The following is a 23,362-nucleotide window of genomic DNA, read 5'->3' on the forward strand; positions in this document are numbered from 1 at the left end:
TTCAGTTCTTTTGTGACCAGGGAAACTGGGGGGTGGAGGGATGGGGGAGCTGTGAGTTGTAATCACAATATGAATACGCTTTGTGAAGGGAAATCTGAGAGTGCCCACGTCACAAAGTCCTGCCAGGGGTCTCACCACAGGGACCGGTCCTCAGAGCTCAGTAGGGAGGGTTTCATTTTGCCTTTCCTACAGATTCACCCAGACAATAGGGGAGGAGCAGAAGACTTCCCTGAAGTCACCTGTCTTCAGTGTGTGAATCTAGACAAATTCTCAAATATTGCTTCAGGTAAATTATGAGACCTGTTTGTTTATTTATTTATTGAAACCAAACTTCCACTTGGTAGGAGAGTCCCAGTTTGATAGCACAGGATGCTGAACAAAAATTTTGCTTGAAGCCAGAGACTTAGGAGAAGGGCCATTAATGAAGGTCATAGTTAAGTTGCGCCTGGTACTTGGTTCTCTTCCTTTAGTAGTCTGGTACACATTGCTGGGTTTATAGTCAGTGAAAATCGCAAGTCAAACTAAAAATGAGGAAGCCCGCAATCCTAGGACTTGGTTGGATGTTGTTACTTCTGTAGGAAACTCCTGTTGGTAACAGTGAGATGTCACCTTGGTGACCTGGATTCTCATTGTAACGTGACATCCCTGGTGGCCAAGGCTGCCTGGCCATGTTCCAGAGCCTGGACTCTTCAGAGCTAGGGGATGTCCTTGAGTGCTCATGTGCCCGGGAGAGGAGCCTGGGCAGTGGACTGAAGCAATTTTAAATAGTTTTCAGAAGGGGATTAAAACAGCTTTCAGAGCTCAGGGAAACAGCCACTCTCTCAGGCCTACTGGGGAATTCAGAGATTTGGGATTAAGCCTCAGCACTGCCTCCAGGAGTGCTTTTTCTGCTATGGGGCTTTGATTCTGTGTGGTTCAGGGTTCTGCTGTGATCACACAGCAGATTCTGCTTCCATTGGGGGTTCTGTGCTCCTCTTAGGACCCACGCAGGGCCCTGGACATGAAAGGAGCTTCTGGAATTTTCAGACTTCTAAAGGCTCCAGTTAAAAAACTAGAGGACCATACTCTAATTAGGTCCCTAGTCCTGGGACTTTGGTAGTGCCCTCCATACTGAGTGTTATCATTCACGTACAGTGGGCTCCTTGAGGGGTTAAGGAGACCGGACCGGGTGACTTACTTTGTGATGTAGTTTGTAAGGGGTGGATCCATAATGGAAAACAGACGTATGGGGCTGCTAACTTGTTATTGGCATCTGCCAGACCAAAGCACAATTTGCTTTAAGTTTCTTCCAAAGCTCAGCTCAGAATGAGAGCAGAGCTCAGGAGGAGCAGGACATTGGGCCAGCAGCACAGTGAGATAATACAGCCCATCTTCAGAGAGTATGGAGATGGGGCTGACGAAAGTTTGGGGCACTGCAGCATGAATCTCTCATAGGTCTTTTAATAAAAACCCGGAGTCAGAATGCTGGGGTAAATGCTGAAAGATCAGAGAGACAAAGGAACAAGCCACAGCCACCACCTCTTACTTCACCAACTCCTCAGCCTGAAAAACCTTTTAGTTCCTGTCTCCTCACGCCTTATATACCTTTCTCCACCCAGCCATCACTTCCTGGGATTAAAGGCCTGTGTGCTTCCCAGTACTGGGATGAAAGGTGTGTGCCACCACTGCCTGGCTTTGTTTCTCTCCTAGACTGAGTCAATCTCATGTAGTCCAGGGTGGCTTTGAACTCAGAGATCCAGATGGATCTTTGCCTCCCTAGTGCTAGGATTAAAGGTGTGTGCCACCCACTGCCTGGCCTCTATGTTCAATCCAGTGGCTTGTTCTGTTCCTGATCTTCAGGCAAATTTTCTTAGGGTACACAATATATCACCACAGGACACGATGGTTTTATGTGTTTGACAAAAATCTAACTCAAAGGGAATAACAGGATCTTGGTGTTTGCTGCCATTCTGCTAAAATTATTTGTTGTGTAGTTTAAATTTCTTTTTTTTTCCCAATCCTTTGTGATATGGAGCTTAATGTTGACACCACTGTGAGCCTTTACCTTTAGTGTTCTTAATGTAACCCTACTAGAGGTCAAATTGTAAAGGACTACCTGGCAAGGAGACAATTTTCTTGTGAGTTTTTGGCACCAGTTAACTGTGCCACACAGAAGGGCAGGATGACCAGAGAGTGTGTGAGGTTGAATTCAAGTGTGCTTCTTCATGTAGCAGTCAAATTTCACACTTCTATTTTAAAAAGTATATCTGACAGGCATGTTTCAATTTATGGCATTCTGATAGCTTTTAACATTTCTGGGCCCCTCACAAGCTCATCGTGTGGGAGAGGGCCATGGTAATAATTATGACTTTTGAAACAGGTTGGCCCTGCCCTCACCTTCTGTGACAAATAATGGAGTCTCCAGGTTCACAGTGTAGTTCAATGGATCTGTAGGAACACAGTCCTGACTGCAGCTTGGGATGTGAGATCTTGTTCTGGATCTCACTGCTTTGGAAGACAGTGAGAAGGGTGAGAGGATCCCACAATCAGAAAGAGATTTTTCCTAAGTAAAAATATACAATTAAAACTAAACTAATTCCTTTCTTCTTTATGCCCTTACCCACATGGTCCTATTTTCTGTAATAGAGATGCGTTCACTTTTAGAATCAGTGCTTTCAAATAAAGACTACTGAAAGATTTACCTAGGGTCTGCAGAGATGGCTCGGTGGTTAAGAGAAGTGGGTGGTCTTACACAGGACCTGGGTTCAGTTCCCAGCAGCCATATGATGGCTAACAACCATCTGGAACTCCAGTTCCAAGGGATCTGGCACCTCATTCTGACCTCTACAGGCTCCAGGCACTCACGTGGTATACATATATATGTAGAGGCAAAACACTCATACATGTAAAATAAAAATTAAAAAAAGCAAACCAAAGATTTATTTAAAACCTTGGCTTTCATTCCCTTCCCATTTAAAAAATAACTTACTTTTTCTGTATGATTTTAATATTTCTGTATTTTAGCTTTTAGCTGAAGAACTCTTATCAACTGACAATTATTTTAGGTATCAGTTATGTCTTCAGCCACAGTAACACACTGTATACTGTGAACCCCACATTAACCCCACTTATAGACAAGCTAAAAATAGAAACAACACATGCAAAGTCTTTCCTGGACTCCAGATTCACAGCCTTTTATGTTTCTCTCTGAGTTCTCTAGAAGCTTTGGGACTAGATGATGCAAACATCTTCAGGGCTAGGAGATGCTGTGGTGTCCCACTATCAATATACAGAAGAAAATAACAGTGGACGTATCTGTTATTTGGAAGGAAAAGGAAATCTGATTCTGACCGAGGGACCGCTGCCAAATGCATTATGATTTTAAGTAGCAGGTGCATTTTTCACTGCTGAGAATAACAGAAGCTAAAAGATAAAAAAGACCAGTGCTCCAATTTTTTAAGATTAATACAATTACATCATTCCCCCCTTCTCTCTCCTCCCTCCAAATCCGCACCCATATACTGCCCCCTTGCTCTCTTTCAAATTCATGGTCTATTTATTGTTGTTATGTGTACGCATGCATATGCGAGCGTGTGTGTGTGTGTGTGTGTGTGTGTGTGTGTGTGTGTGTGTGTGTGTATGTATGTGTGTGTATTCTTAAGTATATAAATACAACTTAGTCTGTATAATCTTACTTGTATGCATATATTTTTCAGGGCTGACCATTTAGTATTTGATAACCAATTGGTCAGCTTTTCTCTGGGGAGGACTTTCCTGCTCTCAGCATTCCTTAGTTGTCTGTAGATCTAGGATTGAGGTCTTGTGAGCTTTTCCTCTTCCACATTGGCGTATCTTGGTTCCATCCTTGTTCAGGTCATGTTCAGCTGTGTTTCTGAGTGTATCTTCTGACATTTCTCAGAGTCTTAAACTCACAGTAAGCCCTGTTCCTTGGGCTCTTACAATCTTTCTGCACAATGATCCCTAAGCCTTAGGTCCAGGAGTTGTGTTGTAGATGTATCAGTTGGCATGACTCCACAACTCCAGTTTTGATCAGGGGTGGTTTTCTGTAGTGGCTGTTACTACAAGACGTTTTCCGGATGAGGGATGAGGACTACACTTATCTATGTGTGGAGGGACAAATACTTAGAATGTGGTTAAGGATTATTCTAGTTTAGTAAAGTGGTGGTTGTAGATTTTAGGATCCCCTCTAAGGTCCATGACGTCACTAGCTGGCTAGGTTTTCAAGACTTGGCATGGTTTTCCTCTTATTCAGCAGCACTTAAGTCCAACTAGAGAGACATTGGTTACATCAAGGTATGTGTGCTTCTAATGTACCATTAGAACGATCATGCTGGCCAGTTTTATGGTTCATAGCTAGGTAGGACTGTTGGTCATTTCCCAAACTTTGGAAGCTTACACAGCATCTTCGGGTACCATGAAAGCTTGTCCTCAGGGAGGCAGAACTCTTGTTTTATGCTACTTCACTTACAACTCCCTCAAATCACCATTTTGAGGTTTTTTGGGTTTTTTTGTTTTTTGTTTTTTTTTTTTGGCAAATTTTAAGCTGCAGGGTAACCGAACCAAGAGTGACAGAAGGGCACAGGCTGCAAGCTGAACTGGAATCAATAAGGCAGCCCTGGCCCTCTGATCAGGAATACTTTGTGAAGATAAATAAAGATGAACAGGAGTGTGCAAGGGTTCTTTGTCTCATGCTTTAAAGTGATGCTTCATTTGCTTAATGGAACACCAAGATCATCCAGGTGAGGCCTCCAAACAGACAAACATTAACAAGCTTCAGAAAATCAGAACCTGAGAGTCCATGAAATAATTAACTGCCTCAGAACCTAGACAGAACAACAAAGGGGCAGGACCCAGCACAAATGGAAGCACCACAAGAGTATGTATTCATTTGCTATGAAAAAAGAAAGGCAGTTTTATCAAACACAGCCAAACCTATGTGAGTACCTGTCACTTGTTAAGATTTTCTCCACAGTGAGAGCCAAGGAGAAGGACTAGACTGTAACGGGCTGGGCCCAAGCATGTGTTGCGCTATGATAGACCGGGAGTTTTCCAAGTTGGGAGAGATGAGGGGAAGAGATAAAGGCAAGCAGAATTTTATTGAGAACTAAAAATTGTTCGAGGTTTTTTTTTTTTTTTTTTTTTTTTTTTTTTAACAAACCTCAGAGTACAAGACAAAGACTCTGCTGCCCTTTAGAAAGGAATTCAGAAACCCAGGCTTCCCCGCAGGGAACCAGCTCTGTGCAGGAGGTTTAGGGAAGGTTCTATTTGCTTCTGCTTGTGCAGATCAGAGTGCTGGGTTCCTTCTGGAGCTGGGAAAGCAGAGGGAGAGGGCTGGAGGATAGAAGAAGGAATGGCTGTGACAGAAAGAGCAGCCAGGCACAGAGAGCAGCGTGGATGGAGGGCTGAGCTCTGGGCATGGAGTGGGGGGATTGCAGGGCTGGGTCACTCTGGGCATGGAGTGGGGGGATTGCAGGGCTGAGCTCTGGGCATGGAGTGGGGGGATTGCAGGGCTGGGTCACTCTGGGCATGGAGTGGGGGGATTACAGGGCTGAGCTCTGGGCATGGAGTGGGGGGATTGCAGGGCTGAGCTCTGGGCATGGAGTGGGGGGATTGCAGGGCTGGGTCACTCTGGGCATGGAGTGGGGGGATTACAGGGCTGGGTCACTCTGGGCATGGAGTGGGGGGATTGCAGGGCTGAGTCACTCTGGGCATGGAGTGGGGGGATTGCAGGGCTGAGCTCTGGGCATGGAGTGGGGGGATTGCAGGGCTGAGCTCTGGGCATGGAGTGGGGGGATTGCAGGGCTGGGTCACTCTGGGCATGGAGTGGGGGGATTGCAGGGCTGAGCTCTGGGCATGGAGTGGGGGGATTGCAGGGCTGGGTCACTCTGGGCATGGAGTGGGGGGATTGCAGGGCTGGGTCACTCTGGGCATGGAGTGGGGGGATTGCAGGGCTGGGTTACTCTGGGCATGGAGTGGGGGGATTGCAGGGCTGAGTCACTCTGGGCATGGAGTGGGGGGATTACAGGGCTGAGTCACTCTGGGCATGGAGTGGGGGGATTGCAGGGCTGGGTTACTCTGGGCATGGAGTGGGGGGATTGCAGGGCTGAGTCACTCTGGGCATGGAGTGGGGGGATTGCAGGGCTGGGTCACTCTGGTCAGCCATGGTCTCTCCACACACTTCACTCCAACTCAAGAAGCTCTAAGCCCTGTTGTGGAGGAAAGGCTGTTATGTTTTCCTGTGCCTTCTCAATTCCAAGGGCCGACAATTTAATTGTATTAATGCATAAATTAATGCATAAATGCACACAGGGTAGAGGCTTCTGCCTCTTACTGCCCAGTGCAGCTGGACCAGTGAGCACATGCAGGGAAATGCAAGACCTTTAGGACTTAAATTTCCCTTTTAAAAGGACCTTCCTTAATTCTCACTGTGCATATTGATGGTTGTGGTGCAGTTACGCAAAGGAATTCTCTTGTAAGTATACATTGAGCACACCCACACCTCCTCACTTCCCCCACCCACCACAGCACCTTTCGTCACCCTAGACAGTGTCACTTATACTTTCACATTGCAAATACATACATGATTTAAAATATTCTAGAGGGCATATGAAAAGGAAAAAATACCCAAACATAACTAACATTAACAGCTAAATATCTTAAAAATACCATTTCAACACACAGTCAATATGTCTTAGGCAGGTTTCTATTAGTGTGAAAAAACAAACAAACAAAAACATTATACTAAGGTGACTTTAAAAGAAAGAATTTGATTGGGTTTATAGTTCTAGAAGGTTTGAGTCTTTGATTGGAGAAGTAAGGCTTGGCAACAAATGGCCAGAAGTAGCTGAGAGCTCACGTCTTTATCCACAAGGAAGAGTGTTTTAGTTAATTTTCTGCTGCTATGACAAAATACCATGTCCAAGGTAGCTTATAAAAGAAAGCATGTACTTGGACTTGTGGTTTCAGAGGGCTGGAGTCAATGATGGTGAAGCAAAGGTACAGCAGCAGGAACAGGTGGAGATCACATCTTGATCCATAAGCACCAGACAAAGAGAAAATTAACTGGAAATGGTGTGGGCTTTGGAAATGTCAAAGCCCAAACCACTGGCGCATCTTCTCCATGAAGGCCACACCTCCTAACCCTTCCCAAACAGTTCCACCAACTGGGGATCAAGTATTCAAACATATGCACCTATGGGAACCATCCTCATTCAAACCACCACACAATATAAAGTCATTAGTGAGATAATAACATTTTAAAAGATTTCATAATAAATCTTTAAGATGAAGTATGAACCTTGTAACTATATCTATGTCTCAGTTCGTGTGAGTCTCAGTTCAAGTTTTCAATAACCCTGTAAGGCTAGCAGCTGGTGTACTGGACAGTAGAGCTCTATGTATATTTTAATTTATATAAATTTGTTAATCCAAAAATGAAATTATATTCTAATATAAGCTAGTTAACACTCATTTTAAAAAAGTAAGTGTCCCAGTCAGGCCTCACATCCAGTGCCCTGCCTTAGTTTGGACAACGCTGCCTGAGCAGGAGCCAACCTCTAGGCTCCCACCCTCCCTGCTACCACTCATAAATCCCTTTTGATTGCCATCCAACCTGTCTGCCCAGCCAGGCTTTCCACACCCCTCTCAAGGGTCCAGCTTAGGGAGTATCAGCCTCCCTGATACTCAGATCTATGTTTCTTCCCCAACCCACCAGATCTGGCTTGATCCCACACCCTCCCCTGGCTGGACTGTGAACATCCACTAGGCTTTGGACAGGCCTCTCCCTTCCCATGCCACAGACTCCTCCCACACCACATTTAACCTTCCCACCCATCTAGATCTACCCTCAAACACCAGGCTTGGACCTGGAAGCACATCCAGTACACCAGCCCAGCCCCCCGTCTCCACTTGACTGCATCCAAACCAAGCCATTTCCAACTTCTAGGACCAACCTGCTCATGCTTTCTCTTTTCTGCCCCAACTTGCTCTGTCCATATCAGATTTAGAACTAACAAAAACAAATCCACATACCCAGACCTCAGCACAAAAATATCAACAATATGAAAGATCAAGCCACTGCAGTCTCTCCAAAACCTTCAGTGCTGTAGAAATGTTCCCTGGACACAGAATTTAAAAGAACAATAATGAACTTATTCAAAGAATTCAAGGAGTTTAAAGACGGCACAAAGAAATACCCCAATAAAACGAAGAAGAAAGAGTTTAAGGAGAATAAATGCCCAGTGAAGCTTATAAATCACAAATGTGAGATCGACAAGGACAGGCCAGGACTAGAGATCAGAATTCAAACAGGAGATAGAAACACTGAAGAGGAGTCAAGCTGAAATGAAGACAGAATTGAAAAACCCAATAATTAAGCTAGGAAAGTCAAAGGAAAGGATTACAAATAGAACAAAGCAAGCAGAGGACAGAATAGCAGGACTTGAAGATACGACTGGGGAGCTAGACCAAATATGGAAGAAATATGACATTAAAAAAAAAAACAGGAAAGGCACATATAGAATGTATGGGTTACCGTGAAAAAAAAAAAAAAAAGAAACCAAACCTTTGGATTATAGGCATAGATGAGGAAGAAGAATCCAGAGTCGATGGAATATATCAAATCTTCAACAAAATCATGGAAGAAAAAATGTTCCAGATGAAGAAAAGACACAGCCATACAGATAAAAGAAACACACAGAACACCAAATAGACACCACCAGAATAGAAAACTCCCAGAGCATATCATAGTCAAAACATTAAGCATACACAATTAAGAACATGTATTGAAAGCTGTAAGAAAAAAGCAGATGCAAGCCACACAAAAAGGAAAACCCATCAGAATAACAGCTGATTTCTCAATGGGAAATTTGATAGCCAGCCTGAAGCAGAGCTTCCCAGGTTTTAAAAGACTGTGGCAGTCAACCTAGACTAATACACCCAGAAAAATCTGCCATAGTTGAAGGAGGAAAAGAAATTCCATGACTTAAACAGCCTAAAAAATTTATATTTGACAAACCAAACCTAAATAAAATATAGGAATCATTATTTCAGGTTGAAAACAGGGATGAAAAGAATACAAAGCTGTAATTATTAAAACACAAAGTATTAGTGAGAACACAGACAAAAACACTCCAAATTAGCTACAATTAACACACTCGTTTCAATAATAATTTTAAATATCAATAGCAAAAGACACAGGGTAACAGAATGAGTCAAAAACAAGATCCACCTGCGTGTTGTCTTTAAGAAACATATCCTGGTTTTAAAGACAGGTGCTACCTTAAAGTAAAAGGATGGACAGAAGTGTTCCAATCAGGGGACCAGGAAGTAAGCAGCATCACTAGCCTAGTGTCTGACCAGATTCCTGTAGTTGTTCGTTTTTACTCGTTGGCTCTTTGCTCTTTGGGGGCCCACTGCCCAGCTCCCTAATAAACAAGTGGAGACTTATTCTTATTTATGAATGCCCGGCTTTAGCTTGTCTTGTTTCTAGCCTGTTTTTCTTAACTTTTACCTCATCTACTTTTTGCCTCTGGGCTTTTATCTTTCTCTATTCCATACACCTTTCTTTACTTCTTGGTCCATGGCTGGCTGTGTAGCTGGGTGGCTGGCCCCTGGTGTCCTCTCTCCTTCTCTTTCTCTCCCCCCTTGATCTTTTCTTCCAAGATTTCTTCTCCTATTAATTCTCTCTGCCTGCCAGCCCCCCATCCTTTCTCCTGCCTTGCTACTAGTCATTCAGCTCTTTGTTAGACCAATCAGGTGTTAGACAGGCACAGTAACACAGCTTCATGGAGTTAAACAAATGCAACATAAAATAATGCAACACATCTTTGCATCATTAATGTTCCACAACATAAACAAATGTAACACATCTTAAAATAGTATTATACAACAGATTTCAATCTAAAATTAATCAGAAGAGCTAAAGAGGGACATTTCATTCTAATCAAGGGAACAATTAACCAAGAAGACATCACTATCCTAAACATACAGCAAACAAACTCTGCAGTGACCAATTTCATTAAAAAAATTACTACTGGATTTAAAGATACAAATTAATATCAACCATTTATAGTAGATGGTTTCAATACCCCACTTTCTCCAATAGACAGGTGATTTGATCAAAATAAAACAGAGAAACATCAGAGTTAGCTGACATCATACACTAAGTAGATCTAATAGATAGCTACAAAATATTCTACAAAACCTCAAAGAATATACAAAGAAGCTTTTCTAAAATAGACCAGATAATAAATCGCCTTTTGCATCCTATCTGACCACAATGAAAGTTGGCTTAAAATTGTCAGCATAAAACTCTAGTAAATATGTGAACTCATGGAGATTAGGGAACTCTTTACTGAATGATGAATAGATCCAAGGATAAATCAAGAAAAAAAAAATTCCTGAAAGCAAATGAAAAAAAAAAAAAAAAAAAACCACAACACAACAAAACCTTTGTGACACACTGAAAACTATCTCACAAGAGAAATGTATAGCTCTGAATTCCTACATTTAGAAGTCAGAACGAGCACAAATAAATGGCTTAATGATGCAACTCAAAAAGTTGGAAAAACAAGAAAAAAATAAATCCATACCTAACTAATAGCAAGCAATACTATAAATCAGAGTATACATCAGTGAATCACAGAGAAAACAATACAAAATTTTAATGAATATAAGAGTAGGTTCTTTAAGAAGATAAACAAGATTGATTGGGCCAACTAACTAAAAGAAAAAAATAGAGTACCTAAATTAACAGAATCAGGAATGAACATGGAAACATTACAACAGACACCAAAGAAATTCAGATTATTATAACTAAATATACTCCATTTAGTTGTATTAATTTCTAGATCACATAAACCACCAAAATTGAACCAAGAAGTCAGCAACCTAAACATACCCACAACAAATGAGTTTAAAATAGTAATAAAAAGCCTTCCAGCGAAAAACAAAACAAAACAAAACAAAACAAAACAAAAAACATTTAGAGCCAGAAAGATTCACAGCAGGATTTCATCACACATTCAAAGAAAATCTACAATCAGTCCTTCTTAGCTGTTAAACATGAAAGAAAGAGAAGGCTTCCAAACCCCTTCTACAAAGCTAGTGTCACTCTATACCAAAACCAAGTAAAATCACAACAACAACAAAAACTACCTAGTAAACATAGATTCAAAAATTCTCAATAAAATGCTTGCAAACTGAATACAATCATACATCAAAAAAATTTATTTACCTTGACTAGGTTGACTTTATCCCTGAACTGAAAGGATGGCTCAACACACAAGTTAATAAGTGCAATAAACCACATCAATGGACTTGAAGAAAAAAAAAAAGAAAGAAAGAAAAAGAAAATCACATGATCATTTAAGAGAGGCAGAATAAGCCATGGAACAATTCTAACATGACTTCATGAAAAAAGTCTAAGAGAAGGTCGGGCTAGAGAGAACACACCTCAACACAATAAAAGCTATGTATGAGAAGCCCACAGCCAACATCACGCTAAATGGGGAAAAGCTTGGAGCAGTTTCACTGAAGTTGGGAATTTGATAAGGATGTCCATGTCTTGTCAATACTGTTCTCAACTACTAGCTGGAGCAATAAGTCCAGAGAAGAAAATTAAAGGCATACAGACAGGGAAAGAAAAAGTGAAGCTATGTCTAGCTGCAAGTGATATGATACTATACTTTAGAGATATCCAAAATTCTACCAGAAAACTTTTAGAAACATAAACAAATTCAGCAATATGGCAAGATACAGAATCAACTTGCACAAATCAATAGTTTTTCTAGACACCACCAACAAAGATACAGAGAAGGAGATCATGGACATACTTCCATTCACAATAGCCTCAAAGAAAACAACTTCCTAGTAGGAATAAACCTAACCAAGGAAGCGAAGGGATTCTACAATAAAAACTTTAAAGCTCTGAAGAAAGAGATGAAGACACTAGAAAATGGAAAGACATCCCATGCTCATGGATTGGTAGATTTAATATTGTGAAAAAGACCATTTTTATTGCTGCCCTACTCACAATAGCTAGGAAATGGAAACAACTTAAGTGTCTTTAAACTGATGAATATATAATATGAATATGGCATGTATACATTATGAAATGCTATTCAGTGGTAAAGCAAAATGAAATAATGAACTTTGCAGATGACTGGATTGAACTAGAAAATATCATATTGGGTGAGGTAACTCAGACCCAGAAAGACAAATACTGCATGTTCTCTATCATCAGAGGTTCCTAGCTCCAAACTTCAGATGTGACTACACAGCCCAGAGTAATTGCAGATCTGGAAAGTGAAAAGGGACCATCACCAGGGAAGGGTGTTGGGGTGCAAATAAAGTAGCTAATAGCATTGTACAAGTGATGTGATTGGGCAAATGGGAAAAGGGGGACTCCTTAGGGAGAGGTAGTGTGGTAAATATAGAAGAAAGAGGAAAATTGTAAAAGCCAGCCATGGTGGATGTGGTGGTTTGGATGAGAATCAATGGACCCCATAGTTTCACATATTAGAATACTTGTTCCTCAGTTGGAATTGTTTGGGAAAGATAAGAAGGTGTGGCCTTATTGGAGGAAGTGTGTTCCTGGGAGTGGGCTTTGAGATTTCCAAATTCCAAAATTCCAAAACATTCCAAAATTTCCAAATTCCAAAACATTCTCCGATAGCTCTTTCTCTGCCTTGTGTTTTATGTTCAAGATGTAAGCTCTCGGTTACAGTTCTATGCCTGTAACCCATGCCTGCCCACTGCCATGCTGTTTACCATGATGGTCATGAACTCTAACCCTCTGAAACTCTAAGCTACAAATAAACGCTTCTATAAGTTGCCTTTGTCATGGTGTCTTATTTCAGCGATAGTAAAGTGACTCATGCAGTGGACAACTACAAAGGGAAGTGCTTTCCAGACACGAGGAACTCATGGCAGTCACGACAGCACACGCAAGTGCTGCATTTGCTCAAGCCAGACAAAACCCCAGCATGGGAGTGGGCGTGAATTGACACTCCCTAGCTGGTGAGCCATTGGAAATTTATAGATGCTGGGAGATCGAGAGTCAGTTTCCTTCAATGATGTCGCTCCTGACAGGTCAACCATGCTCCAGTGGACGGCCACATAGCCAAGAGTATGTGGGCAACGTAAATGGACTTGATGGGTTTAAGAGAGAGAGAGAGAGAGAGAGAGATGGTTTTAAAAAGCTGGGTAAGTAGGAAAAGGGGGATGAATCTGGGAAAATTTGGATGTGGGGTAAATATCATCAATATAGATTATATGAAACTCTTCAAGAACTAATATAAAATAACAAATGGGGTTATAGTTGCTAGAATTCCATCACAGTGACAAATACCTGGAATAAACATCTTAAAGAGATAATAAATTATTAAGTTATATGTTATTCATAATTTAGTGCTTGTTATCATGCACTTTTATGAAAATTATTGCATCAACTTTCAGAATTACAGTCTTACATAATTAGTATAACTAACCCAGTTGGAAATTCAAAAGCTATAGACTCACCCAAGGTCACCTAGCAAGAAACAAAATAAAAGTTCACATTTGGAACTAGCCCAGCACCGAGATCCTGGTGCTAAAACAGCATGACCTTTGTTCCTTTGAGACAGAGGAAGGGGACTTTTCTCCTTGGGGTGTTGGATGAGTATTAAACAGAGTTAAAATCACTGCTGGTGTTGATCAGTTTTTCAAGATCTTATTGTAAGCATTTGTTCTAATTCCCTAATTATCAGCTATTCGAATCTCCCTTATGGCTCTGGCTTCCTTATACAAAAAGATGCCAACTGAACAGCCAGCCAGGCTATCTTTGTGTCAATGCTGGCTGTGAGGAACAAACATTCCATGGATGCCTTGAGGAAAACATGCGATGATTATAGATGATTATCCTGGCTCTTGGTGGAGCAGCGGCCATGGTGGTCTCCAGACCATCCTGTATCTATTTGCAGCTAGGTGAGAAGGGAAGCACTTCCCCTTGTGGCCTAGCAGAGCGATGCTGTGACAGGTGCTAAAGAGGCAAGGCTGTGATTGGTGTAAATACTGACTGTCCCCACCCCCTCACACCTTTCCTTTTGGCTGCTCAGGCTCGCTTGGTGTGTAGTCTGGGAGACTCTCCTGTGCTGTTTCCTCTGGTGTCATGCCTTTAGACCCAATAAAAACTTCTTTCCAGTAGTCTTTGCTTACTTCTTAGTCATGGTTACTATTGCTGTGATAAAATGCATGACCAAAGCCACTCGGGGAGGAAAGGGTATATTTGGCTTACACTTCCACATTGTAGTGCATCATCGAAGGAAGTCAGGACAGGAACTCAAATAGGGCAGGATCCTGGAGGCAGGAGCTGATGCAGAGGCCATGGAGGGGAGCTGCTTACTGACTCGCTCCTCATGGCTTGTTCAGCTTACATTTTTTTTTTTTTTTATAGAACCCAGGACCACCAGCCCAGGGATGGCCTCATCCATAATAGGCTAAGTCCTCCCTCATTAATCACTAATTATGAAAATGCTTTACAGGCCTGCCTAAACAATCTGATTTTATGGAGGTATTTTCTTAATTGAGGTTCCTTCCTCTCAGATGACTTTAGCTTACTTTACACAACTACTTTCCATAGTGTGTGTTAAGTTGGTAACACAAAGAAAGAAAGCAGAGTTGTCAGAGTGGCAGTGGTTGAGGCAGCTGAGTGGCAGTGGTCACTGGGCAGTCAGTGGGCTAAACTTAGAGAGTGGAGGACATTTGACTTCTTGACAGCTAAAGAGACATCAGCTGAGCAGTTCAGGAGTGGCTGGGGAGGACCGCAGTAAGGAAATGGCAGGTTTCTAAGAATGACAATCGGTAAAAGGCTGTCAGCTGTAAGATAAGAGAGCTGTCAGGTCTTTGGGGCCAAGGGTCTTGAGCATCCCAAGCCAAGATCTGTTAACACTGGCTTATGTGAAAATTTCCTTGTAATCTGTAATCCTTGTAACTCTAAGGGCCATAATACCAAAGCCTGTAACCTTGGGGACTCTGACTACAGATGCTTCCACTTGTCTCCTGCTGCCGCTCACTGCTGATGAACACGGGAAACCAAAGCTTCCAGGCTGGCCCTTGAAGAGCTCCTCCTTCTTCCTAGCATTTCCATCTGGTGCTAAAGAACCCCAGCCAGCTGCCTCTTGGCTGCCCATCTTGCATCAACCCTGACTCAAGCACACAGTTAGTCCCCTCTGCCTCAGTGATCACATGAAGAGCCAGAGCCCACTTCACACCAACAGATGCTGCTCTGTAGGATTTTCAGCTTTCCCATTTGTGTGAAGGAATGGCTCTCTCGGCTCTCTCAGATTCTTGGGATAGCTGGAGTGTGTTAGCCTGGTGGACAGAGCAGTGATAGGGCGATCAATACCAGGGACCTCCTGGGCTACAAACTCAAACAGTTCACACACACTTCACTTTCCTGTGCTTCTCTTCTCTTCCTGTACAATATTTATCAAGCAGAAAACTATCATCTGGGGTGCAGGAGGCCTTGGAGGCTAAGCACCCACATTGGGGATGTAATTATTGATGCAGCTGGTTTGGGGCTCACACATAGTTCTGGGTGTCTGGGGACTGGCTTGCTGTTGAGTTACCACCAACTCAGTGGCTCAAAACAATAGGATCTTCTCTCACAGTTATGGAAGCCACAGGTCTGAGGCCAGTTGGTCCACAGGACCTCATATCCTTCAGTGGCCCTTAGGTCTGAGCTCTCTTTGCCTCTTGTGGCTTCTAATGATTTCAGTATTTCTTGGCTGTTGAAGTTGCAATTGTGAGGAAAAACCAAAGTATTCAACACATCCAGCACAGAAACCTCTGTGACCAGAGATACGAGGACTCTGTGATCATGATCGTGGGGTGGCTAGTCTCACTCTGTTTGGAAGGTAGTCTCAGATCTTGTAGGTTATGACTCCCATTCCATAAAACTGTTCTTAATTACACACACCAACCATAGCTCACAGCTTCTGTCTAACTTGTCTGTGTATTGGAGGCTGCCAGGAACTCCCTCTTGGATTTGAATAATTTATTAGAAAGGCCTCCAGAACTCAGGGAACCTTTTCTGTTTCTTCGTTTATTATCTCAATAGGAATATGATATAGAACCTAGACTTACAGCCTCATGAAAAGATACACAGAATGAGGTCTCCAGGGTCTGACTGCAGGGTTTCTGTCCCCGTGGAGTGGGGGTGTGGCATTTTCTCAGCATATGAATGTGCTCAACACCAGAGAGCCGCTAGGAATCTACAATTGTTATCTGAGGATCTATCATGAATATTTCACTAGGACAAAAGATGCTTCCATGTTGTAGAACATTTTCCAGGACTGGGAACTCTGTTTTAGGAGCCAAGGTCAAAGACCAAATATTAGAAAAAATACTCCCCCTCAGTCCCTATTGCTCAGGAATGGACAGGGACTTTAGAAGCCTTCTGCTGGAAACTGGAGAGAAAGGCCAATATAACATATAATAAATCTTACTATAAATCACAGTTTTATAGTAGACAAACACAACCCTTGCCTCTGCTTCCACGTGTCCTTTGTTATGTCTGTGTCCCCTTTTTTCTGTTTTTAAACAAGGGCACTAGACATTGGATTTAGGACTGTCCCTAAATCGAGGAACATCATAAGATCATTAACTGGTTATATCTGCAGAGACATTATTTCCAAATAGGGTCACATTTTGAGCTTGTAAATAAGCAAGGAGTTTTGGAGGACACCGTTGACCCACTTGGGGATGTGTGTGCCCTGTAGCGTAACCTCTTGTGATTGCTGACGACAGGCTCACAGCACACAGTAGTTTGCCTTTGATGAAGACATCTTTTGCCCCTTTGAGTCTTGGCATCAAGAATGATCAAAGGAGGCAGGAAACTCCAAAGGCTCTGGGTGTGAAAACCGAGGAAATAAACAGCTCTCTCCAGTTTTTAGCCACTGCGCGTCCCACAGGGGTTTACCTTCTATCTCGTTGCCCTCTCTCCATCAGGAACTGCTGTCCAAACTTTACAGGAGAAATTCATTTCAAAGGAAAGCCAACATAAATTCCTTCTTTCTTTTGGGAAGACTTCAAAGAATACTCTTAGTCAAGAGCACTTCCTTCTTGGGACTGCAGAGGTAGTGTGCTGTTCATGTCATCTTGCTTACAACATTTATACATGTATCTTTGTAGAGTGCCCCTGTTTCCGAATTTTACTATAGTATTTAGAGATCAGAATTAGCTTGTCTAATTGGTAGTTCTTTTCAGAAATAAATTATTTCTCTTCCCCCCCAGCCCGTGTGTGTGTGTGTGTGTGTGTGTGTGTGTGTGTGTGTGTGTGTGTGTGTGTGTGTGTGATTCAGAAGACAACTTGAGGGAGTCAGTTCCCTCCTCCCAGCATGTGGGTTCCAGGGATTCAGTTCAGGTTGCTAGGCTTGGTGGCGAGTGTCTTCATCCACCGCCGAGCACCTCATTCGCCCTTATTAGTGTTTTTAGCAGGAAAGCATACTGGAGTCATGGTGTGTGTGAAGTTCTCACAGGTGCACAGAATTGAGAAACAGCTCCAGGGAAGGTTAGTGTCCTCTTTTTACTGAGGAAAAAAAAATGAGTAGATGGGCATAAAGACCCGAGAGTCTTCTTTTGCTACCTCAGAGTCCACGCGTGCGCGCGCGCACACACACACACACACACACACACACACACACACACGAGCTTAGAAGATCCTCCCCTTGCTCATCCTGTGATGGTGGTGGCCTTGTCTGAGAGCTTGGTGGAGACCAGTAAAGAGTCCCTGAGTCAGGGACTGTCAGCCCGGCAGAGTCTGGGCTCTGACCCAAAAGCAATGAGAGTAGATGCTGCACGCAGAAGCAGGTAACTCATAGGGCCACTGGGTACTTGGATGCTGAACCCAAATTCTTTGTAAGAGAATCAGAATTTTTGGATAGGTAGGAAAGCTCTGAGACTATCATCCTAACCTCTCTGCTGTACTTATGTGGGGTACATATGAGGTTAGAGGTTAATGAGACCCGATGAGGGTGCAGAGCAAGATGTGCACTGGTCCTGGATTCTAAGGACAACAAAGACGTTTACTACTGTATAGTCTTTGCATCAAATGTATTACTCTCCTTAGAGGTGGGGAGATGGCTCCAGAGATAAGAACACTGGCTGCTCTTGCAGAGGACCTGGGTTTGGTTCCTAGCACCTAGATGACAGCTCACAACTGTCTGTAACTCCAGTTCCAGGGGATAGAATACCCTCTTCTGACCTCCACAGGCACTGTGTGTGTGTGTATTTGTGTATGTGTGTGTATTTGTGTGTGTGTATGTGTGTGTGAGTGTGTGTGTGGTACGCATACATACATATAGAGAAACACTCATCAATATAAAAATAATACATAAATCCTTTTAAAAAAGCATGGTTGTTAGCATTTTGGGCATCACCTAGCCAGCCACAGGGTCCTATGGCTGCCCATGCATTTTCACTACTCAGCAAATGCTTAGCCAGGGTCTTCTGGACATATGTCACTATGCACTGCATGGCTGAGTAAGCCTCCTCTGTACACATGTGCTAAGCCCCCTTTAAAAGCAAGTTCCACCATTCCTCACTCTCTCTCTGTCACTTTCCTTTCAGAGTCTGGTCTCTATGTCCCTTCTGTCCCCCACCCTCTTAATTAACTTCGAATGTGGGTTAAACTACAACAATGGTTACCTTAGTAATTCTAGTTATGAATGGGCAACAACTTAATCATCGACACATCAAAAACCAATAAATCTAAAAATAAAGTAATACTACATATTTTAAAATGATATAATATATCATAGTGATTATCTCTAATAGATCATACTCATGTGACACAATGTGTTATACTTTGCTATAATTTCTTACATTTACAGCCTTCCATACCTAATACTTTCTTTAAAAAAAAACACATAAATTTTTATTGACTCTCTGGGAATTTCCCATCATGCACCCTGTGACACCCATTTCCCAGTCCTTCCATGTCCCTCCCTCCACCCTTGTGACCTCCCTCCCCCAAAAAGTGAAAATAAAAATAAGAAAATAAGAGTCTAATTTGTGTTATCTATATACTCACTGGATCATTGTCAAACTCTCAAGGGCCTGCCCCTTAAATACATCTGAGTCCTTCCCCTCCTGCACCCTCACCAGAAGCCAGCAATTGTGGAGAGCTACACTTCAGCATCCCCATCACACTTTTTAAGAGTTCTCTTCGGTGGCTTCCTGTCTAGGCTGTTACCTTTTATTTGGGGGAGGTGGGGTAGGGGGAGTGGTTGTCACAGAAGCCTTCCCTGTCCCTCCCTTTCAACTGTGTGTCTGCAGTTATCGATATCACTGCAAAAGTAGCCTCCATGCTCGTCAGTGGGAGTACTGTTTGTGGGCCTCCACATGGCTGCTGCACACATCACGAACATGGCCCCCCAGCTGCAGTAGGACCACAGACTCAGACAAGGCCCTCAGAGGCAGCACAGCCCATGGACATCAACTTGGGTTCAGGCTGCAGCACTGACCATGGACATCTGCATGGCCATTAGTGGTGACACAGGCCACAGATATCAACACAGACTCTGGCTGCAGTAGCAATTATCTCTCATAGATCATATTTACATGACATAATGTATTGTGATAGGGATTATAATGCATTATACTTTGATATAATTTCTTACATTTACAGTCTTCCATACCCGATATATATATGTGTGTGTATGTGTGTGTGTGTGTGTGTGTGTGTGTGTGTGTGTGTGTGTGTGTGTTTGAGACAGGGTTTCTCTGTGTTTTGGTGCCTGTCCTGGAACTCTCATTGTAGACCAGGCTGGCCTCGAACTCATAGAGATCTGCCTGACTCTGCCTCCCAAGTGCTGGGATTAAAGGTGTGCGCCACTGCTGCCTGGGGCCACTGATATTTTCAAAACAATCTCAATGTGTGAATAATTAGCTCTAATATTATCCACATGTCAGCTCCTTTACCTGCATTCCCAGCCAGGACCTGAATCCAGGTCTCCTAGACCGGGCTCCAGCTGGCATAACCTTGAGCATCCTCTTGGCTTGGTGCCCTCCCCAGCCTGATGCCGTCATCACCTCGGTTGTTCTTTCTGGCTAGGCTGCAATCCCACGGCTGTCCTGCTGTCATCTATTGCTCCAGTAACCATGAGTTTTGTGAAATGAAGACTATTTTAAAGATTTTTATCTTTGGTATGTGTCTTATATCACCATGACGTATAACCTAGTGGCAAGAGAAAGGGAAAAGCTCTCCAACCATGGCTTTCAGCTAGACTCTGCCTCACCTGGGTAGCAGGAAGCCCTATAGCTCATGCTGAAGCCCTTCCACAGTGAATGGAAACACCATGCAGAGACATGGGGATGCAGCATGGGAACCAGATTCTACCCAGTCGCCTTTGCACAGGGCAGCTCTGGGTAGATGTGACAATAGAATTCCAACAGGCTAGTTATAATGTGGACCTCAGGAAACAGACTTTCAACACCATCAGACTCCTCAGATCTCAACTCAGAACCCTAGGGTTGACTAAAGCTGGGGAAATGTGGTTCACTGGAAGATACAACACACACTAGTTACCTGGCAGAATTAGCAGAGATTCCTCACCTTCTAACTACCCAGACAAAGGACGAACAAACAAAAACAACTAAATTCTGCAATGAGCTGAATTTCCAGAAAGCAGTGAGAGATCTATCAGCAATAGGCCCTGTGGATACAGTGTAACTCTTCTTCCTCTATCCTCACATCTTCTTCCTCTGGGGCACATGTGAGTGTGTGCAGATGCACACACAGTTGCTGTGGATACCGCTCTGTATGCTGTGAATGTGTTGCTTTGATTGGTTGATAAATAAAACGCTGATTGGCCAGGCAGAAGTATAGGCGGGATAAACAGACAAGGAGAATTCTGGGAAGAGGAAGGCTGAGTCAGAAGATGCCAGCATGCTGTCCAGGGAGCAGCATGTAATGGCACACAGGTAAAGCCACAGAACATGTGGTGACATACAGATTAACAGAAATGGACTGAGTTTAAGTGTAAGAGCCAGTCAGTGGTAGGCCTGAGCTAATGGCTGAGCAGTTTTAATTAATATAAGCTGCTGAGTGATTATTTTATGAGTGGCTGTGGAGTCCGTGGGGCTGGGCAGGACCAGAGTACACTTCAGCTACACACAGTGCACAGACAGATCTCCACTCTGTACAACCCTCGTCCCTGCTCATTTTAGACGTATTTACTTAAAGGCACTCTCACCCGCTGGTTTTATCTCCTGTCTAATTTGCACCGCACACATTCAGCCTGAACTTACTGCTCTTATTTTGTCTTCCCATAGTTCTCTTCAGAACTTGTGGTCTGTCAGTTTTCTTCCTGGAGACCCTGGCCTGGAACCACTGGAGCTCTGGACTCCTTGCCTTCCTTCCCAGCTGTCACAAAGAATGCCCTTCAACGTTACCTTGGAAACGGAACTTGGGAATTTCCTGTTGAATTCCTACACTCTCTGAGTTCTGTCTTCTACTCTACAGATCCCCTCTTCCCTGGGAAACACTCTTCATGGTTCCCTAAGACAGGGCACACAGGAAGACAATTTCTACCCTAAGACAGGGCACACAGGAAGACAATTTTTAAGACCTCACCTCTCCCAAAATGTCTTTCTTTTAGTCTCACAGGTAGTTTCCCTGGTTATCTATTTCTCTGTGAAGTTTGAAAATACCGCTGTTATTATTTCCTGGCTAACTCAAATGCCATTGTGATTCATGTGCCTATGGGTGTGGCTTAATTTTTTTCTCTTGGAACCTTTTAAAACTACCAATTTAAAACAAATCTTTAATGCTGTGGAATTTTCAGTCATATGTTTGATATTTATGGGGCTGCCATATGCATATACTTTGCTTAGAACATTTCTTTGGTAACTTTTTCCTTTTATGTTTTCTCTCTTTGTGAAACTTAGATACACTTCCTAGTTTGAAAGTTTAATATGGTTAATATGGTTTTTCCCCTAACCCATTTCTTTGCCCTTTTGCTTCATCCTCTGGAAAAGTTTCTTAATTCTATTTTTAAAATGTAAAATTTGATTTAATTTTGTGTTTATAGATAGTCTGTATGCATGTGTGTCTGTGAATCTTGTGTAGGCTTGATGCCTTTGGAGGACAGAAGAAGGAGTTAGATACCCTAGGACTGGGGTTACAGCTGGTTTTGAGCAGCCATGTCGTTGCTGGGAATTGAACCCAGGTCTTTGGAAAATCAACCAGTGATCTTAACCATTGAGTCATCTCTCCAGCCCGCCCCCCTTTTTTAAATTCTTTTCATTTTAAGATAATTTTCTTATTCTCCCTGCCCGTCCCTCTCTCCCGTGTGTGTGTGTGTGTGTGTGTGTGTGTGTGTGTGTGTGTGTGTGTGTGATGTATGCGTGATGTGTGTGTATGATGTGTATGTGTGTGATGTGTGTGTATGATATGTAGGTGTGTGTGTGTGTGTGTGTGTGTGTGCAGAGAGGGCACACCCATGTCTATTCACATAGGCCAGAGGAGGACAATGAGCAGCCTTCTCTATCACCCTCAGCCTTGTTCTCTGTGAGGTATGGTCTCTCAGTGGCTCTGGAGATTGTGTTTTTCAAATATGCTGGCAGCCAGCACTACCCAGTGGCCGTCTCATCTCCTCTGCCCTTGGTGTTGGGTGACAGGTGTGTGCAGGATCATGTCTGGCTTTCCCGTGGGTGCTGGGATCTGAACTTCAGTCCTCACACTTGAGCAGCAAGTGTTAGTAACTGCTGAGTCATCGCTCAGCTCCCACTTTTCAATTCTTAGTTACTCTTTTTTGAAAACATCTTATTCTTATCTTATTATCGATACGTATTCTTTTAGCTTGCTAGGTGTATTTTAGTTTAGAAAGAGAAAATTCCTTCCCATTTTCTGCACTTTACTTCCTCCAGGTCTCTTTTCACTAGTTTTAAAATTAAGAAGATATATATCCATCAGCCCTGATGTGTCCTTGGAGCCGCCCAGCCCCTGCTGGCTCTTCCAGTCCTCCACCCTCCTCTCTCACTTAAGTCCCAGGGAGGAGAGGGCTTGATAAAGACATCCCATTCAGGGCTGAGCCCTCCGAAGTCACTAACCCTCGGCACACTGTCCAGTTGTGGATGTCTGTGTTAGTTGCAAGAGGAAGCTTCTCTCAGGAAGGCTGAATGAAGCTCTGCTCTATGGGTAAGGAATATGTTGTTAGGAGTCCATTTTATTGCTGTTTTCTGTTAGCAGCATAATGGTGGTATGTTTTCCCCCTAGGGTCCATAACCTATCTAGTCTCATCTTATTGGCTACTTTATCAGTGTCAGGTCTGAATTTCATCTCATGGAGTGGCCCTTGAATCAAAAAAAAAAAAAAAAA

The 23,362-nt window shown here is 43.0% G+C and overlaps 1 long non-coding RNA gene across 2 annotated transcripts; it reads right to left on the reverse strand.

Annotated features, from left to right (window-relative positions):
- Positions 1-287: 287 nt before the first annotated feature.
- On the reverse strand, positions 288-21,622 carry LOC143271826 (uncharacterized). 2 transcript variants are annotated; one of them, XR_013049047.1, is made up of 2 exons: positions 21,292-21,622; positions 288-585 (listed from the first exon to the last, which is right to left on the reverse strand). It is a non-coding gene; the product is annotated as an uncharacterized LOC143271826 (long non-coding RNA). The 2 variants fall into 2 exon arrangements; XR_013049048.1 differs by lacking the exon at positions 21,292-21,622 and adding an exon at positions 1,178-2,356.
- Positions 21,623-23,362: the final 1,740 nt, after the last annotated feature.

This window comes from Peromyscus maniculatus, chromosome 2 (assembly GCF_049852395.1).
Source record: "Peromyscus maniculatus bairdii isolate BWxNUB_F1_BW_parent chromosome 2, HU_Pman_BW_mat_3.1, whole genome shotgun sequence".
NCBI lineage: Eukaryota > Metazoa > Chordata > Mammalia > Rodentia > Cricetidae > Peromyscus > Peromyscus maniculatus.